Genomic DNA, 4778 nt, shown 5'->3' with positions numbered 1-4778 from the left:
TAATCGGGTATACCCGTTTACCCGTGGGGAAACCCGAAACCCGATAGTATGTAAGTAAATGGGGACCCGACGGGTTTCGGGCCGGGTTTGGGGCGGAATTTCTTAATTGGGTTCGGGTCCGGGATTACCTAAACCCGACCCAAACCCGACCCAATGCCATCCCTAATAGGACTCGATATTACGACTAAAGATATATCTAATTTGAGCAATATCAGTTTTCATTTCATAGAATGTATGTAAAACAAGTGGAGAGTTTAGCGCGCTTCGCTGCGCGAAAACTACGAAGTGCGTTATCGAATCTGTCATTTACATATAATATAGTTCATACATAGAAGCGTGTTACCAAAACTATACAACAAACATTTGTTGTATATGTGGTTCCTTCGGTGTCCATGTTGTGCCCGAAGGGATATATAAGTCGAACTTGTTAGCTCTGTGAGGAAGAGAAATCAAGTAAACTTAACTTCGTGTTGAGATGTCCCTATATTTTAAGTACACAGATACTACAAAATTAAATAGTGTAGTAACACAATTACAGAGAAATGCTATTAGGTTGAGTAATAAGTTTTCTACCTGAATGTTTACTTTGACGAACACCTAATCATGAAGGCTACAACGTGATAGTTGAAGGTGAGCAAACCCTGGAAAATGAAGAATTGGTGTAGTTGAGTAAGGCCTAGCATCGAAACCATTGAAATTAATTAAACATTTATGCAACAATGAATGAGAGAATCACCCAATAGAACTCTAAAATTGGAAGATGATTAATCCAAATTGATTTATTGTGGTAGTAGGTGATACTAACATCTATTGACCCAACCATAAAGTGCGTGCCATTTTGAGGGTGGGTGCCTTTTCATAAGTTAACACCTATTAATAACAGGATAAAGGAAGTAATTAAATATAGCAAACTGAGTTTATGTTTCTGATCTATTACTAACATCCCAAATGGCATGTTTCGTTTATATGACACTACCTACATAAATACATATCACAAAATCAAAAAAGCTAGAACACCTTGCTTGCATTAGTTGACTTTTAGTCACATAACACAATTACCAAAACTATACAACTACAACATTATAACATTTTTCAAAGTTTGGAAAAGTTTCAGAATGTTCATCCTGTTCGAATTTAAACCACTTGACCCATTGATAAGTACTATATACATGCGGTATCACCAACATTCAAAAGAAAAATTAATAGGCAAACCTTTTGCTGATCGATGGTCGTATGCAATATGAGGATTTGATACAAGATCTGATGGTGGTACATACACAGCCCTAGAAAGGTCAGAAGTGGAAACAACTCGGTCAAATTTTCTATATAGCCCATTAATACAGTGGTGAGATGATAGCTTTATTAGTTTAGAGGTTAGTATAAAATATGATCAAAGATATATCCATGAAATCAACCTTCAAATAATCACAAAATTAGATTCAGGGTATAGTAACGTAATTTCAGATAGGTTGTGACAAAAATATAGTACATCAATTCTTAAATAAGTTAACGGTGTGTATTGGGTAAACGCATAGGTCAACAGTAAAAGTAAATAGAACTTAAGCAGCACAAATAGTTAATAAGTAAATTGGTTAAATGTGGTGTAGAATTTACTTTATTCATTGATCAAGAATCACATACTTTAAAAATGGAACAAAGTATGTCAAGGCCCTAAACCCACCTGACCCATTTCTTTCGTTTCCGGCAAATCCACAAATCACTTGAGGCGTGTTTCCTGTACAATAATGAATGTTGAAAAATTGATAGGTAGAAGCAAACCTCTGTGTCTATATGTATAGTGTTGCATCAAGGGCATGATTGGTTTCCATTCTTTATTCATCCTCATTGCAGGCTTCCAAACTGAAAAGCGAAACTGATTTCAAGTGAAAAAAATTCAACCTGAGAACAACAAACAGATACAAAATTATAGCGAACAATATATAGAGACAACTCGGGATGCATGAAGAATAGAAAAACAGCATTACCGTCTAGCCAAAAGACACACAAACAGCAAATATATATTTGCAAATATAACAAACAACCTGAAAAAACAATTACAACTTAAGCTATAACAATGTATACACATGCAGCGATGTTTATAAGCTAACTCAAATACTCGGTCCGTATTGATAACAAAATCCATCCGTCACTGTGCAGGGGGCAGATGCATCTATGTATATGGCAAAAGATGTATAGATTATAATCAGTGATCAATTTCGTTAATAAATGAATGCCCCAGTTTTATCTATAAGTTGGTTATACATATTCTTACTATGTACCATACGACAGCTTGAATGGAATTTGTTCATCACAAATGAGTATATGAGTATATGAATCACGAGATTCTTTCTTCCAGTAGCTCTGGTTCTAAATATACGTTATCACACATACCCTATAACACCGCAAACTGTTGTTTCCTAACATTTCAAAACCTTCAAATCATTGTAATTCCTTAAGACATTTTAACAAACAGTTTGTGGGCATTAATAAAAACAACTTTTTAATCCACTTATAACTTATTTCTATCTCTTGCTACATGAAGAACATAACAAAAATCAAAGATACCAAAGTATTGAAACATAAATGATAACCATTCCAAACACAATTAAAATGGAACCTGATCTGATCTCAAAGTTTCTGCTATTGATCTGGAATAGTAGGAAGACTGAAGAACCCTAAAAGGAACAAAGAAATCAACATTTATATCCCGTAAAACCGTAAACACAAATATTACAAGTTCGTATATATTAAAACTAAAAACCTTAATTCTAATAAAACTGTAAAGTTAGAAATTGGACCTGAACATGGCAATCAGATGAAACAGAATTAAACATCCATTGATTAAACTTATTAAATCGGATTAAGAACCCTTGATCAATCAAATATAAATATGGACATTTTGCCTATAAACCCTAAATCAGTCAATTACAGATATTGAAGAGAAGAAATTTAAGTGATGAATAAAGAATACATTTGAGAAATTTGAGTCGATCATTTTGGGAAAAAGGAAAATCGAGATTAGGTTTCTCAAATAGAAGATGGCTGCTTATTCAACTGCGTTTCGAACGATTAGGGTTATCATTGTAATTTGCTTTTTTGAGTGACGTACATGTTTGTTAAGTTACGTATCATTTTCTTTTAAGGGCTCGGATCAATTGAACTTTTTGCATCTAATGGTGGAGATTTTAACATGTAGGATTTTTTTTAAAAAGAGTGATGTATTAAAAGTTTTATTATAATAATAGATAAAGAAGATTACACAATCTATCTATATCTATATCTATATATCTATCTATCTATCTATATTTATATATAAAAAAAGAATTTAATTTTGCCTAGGTGTCATTAGGAGAGTATTAAGAGGGATGATTGACAAGTGAAAATTAAACATGTCTAACTTATCAAAATTAAGCTAATAAATAATTATTTTATTATAATCATAATTACATATTACATAATATTAATGAACGTACAATCCATATTTTTTATAATCATCGCATGAAAACTGATCGATCCATGGATGAAATCGAATCAACTCGGATTGTCTGCATAACTAAATTCAACACACCAGAAATCATCGATTAATCCTGTTGTTGCTATTCAAATCAAGTTTATGAAAACAAGTTATCAATTTTATATTTCTAGGTCAAATCCAATCAACAGATATTCGCTATCACGTGAATAAATTAAGCGTCAATCAAGTTATTAATCTTATGGTTGCATTCTTTCTAAATCGTTGATAGCATTTGTAAAGTTTTTTGTTAATTTGATTTAATTAATAATTTTTTGGTTTGTATTATTACGTGTGATGATGATGATATTGTTTTTGAAGCACGAGTTTCAATTAATCATCGATAATAATGAAATACGTATTGCATTTTTACGTTTAACAAATTTTCTTGATTTCGTTTCTAATTTTTTTCTTGATTTCGTTTTACTCTACAATGATATCGACTTTGTGATATCAAATTTTATGAATGCATAATGCCCACGGAAATTCGATTTGTCATCCCTACTCATGCTATTACATTTGTATAGTTTGTTTGTGTATCGGGACAAATGGGAAAACAATGATATCATTGGTGCTTCATCTTATCGATGTAATATGTTAATCATCAATTGAGCTTATCTCTTATAGTTGGCATCAGATATTACTTTAAGTTGATATTGCTCATGGTGATTAACTGATTATCACTTATTTGGACCATGACTGTGCAACATCTATGTGACCTCCTTAAATGTGTTTTTTCTTTTAATTTGGTTGATGATTGTATAATGTGCCAGTGTACATATCACTAAATGTAAAATCCATGTTTAATAGTTTATTAACCGCATACTTTTTTTGATAGTATATTGACAATTACTCTCATGTAGCTTAATAATGCAGTTTATCTCTGACTTTCTGCTGACTATATGTTGTGTTTATACTAAAGGTGGTAAGTGTAACCCATTTACATTTAAAGGACAACAATTTGGGTTAAGTATTTATCATTATAATACTCGTAATTCATCGAACACTAACATATTGGTCTACTAATAATTCATCGAACAGTAACAGGTTGGTCTACTGATAATCACGAGGGCATGTGTGGTTCTCATTGTTATATTGAAAGCTCCTTTTTATTTTCGAAGAATATACAAAAGTGAAGTTGGGCCTTTCACAAAATGAGAGATCACTGTTGATGGCAACTTGGAAGGGTCGACAAATTTTGTAAAGTGTCAAGCCGAAATTGGTTCGAATTTCATCCTTAATAGTACATGTTGAAATGCCTTGGCTT

General features: G+C 32.2%; 1 long non-coding RNA gene across 4 annotated transcripts; it reads right to left on the bottom strand.

The window, feature by feature from the left end:
• Positions 1-211: 211 nt before the first annotated feature.
• LOC139890906 (uncharacterized) lies at positions 212-2929 on the bottom strand. 4 transcript variants are annotated; one of them, XR_011773480.1, is made up of 5 exons: positions 2799-2929; positions 2618-2675; positions 1986-2042; positions 574-1899; positions 212-481 (listed from the first exon to the last, which is right to left on the bottom strand). It is a non-coding gene; the product is annotated as an uncharacterized lncRNA (long non-coding RNA). The 4 variants fall into 4 exon arrangements; XR_011773481.1 differs by lacking the exon at positions 1986-2042 and having other exon boundaries at positions 574-641; positions 737-1899; XR_011773482.1 differs by lacking the exon at positions 1986-2042 and having other exon boundaries at positions 574-870; positions 1213-1899.
• Between the last annotated feature and the right edge of the window lie 1849 nt (positions 2930-4778).

Source organism: Rutidosis leptorrhynchoides, chromosome 2 (genome assembly GCF_046630445.1).
Source record: "Rutidosis leptorrhynchoides isolate AG116_Rl617_1_P2 chromosome 2, CSIRO_AGI_Rlap_v1, whole genome shotgun sequence".
Lineage (NCBI taxonomy): Eukaryota > Viridiplantae > Streptophyta > Magnoliopsida > Asterales > Asteraceae > Rutidosis > Rutidosis leptorrhynchoides.
The sequence above is the reverse complement of the archived record's forward strand: the minus strand, read 5'-3'. Positions and strand labels throughout refer to the sequence as shown.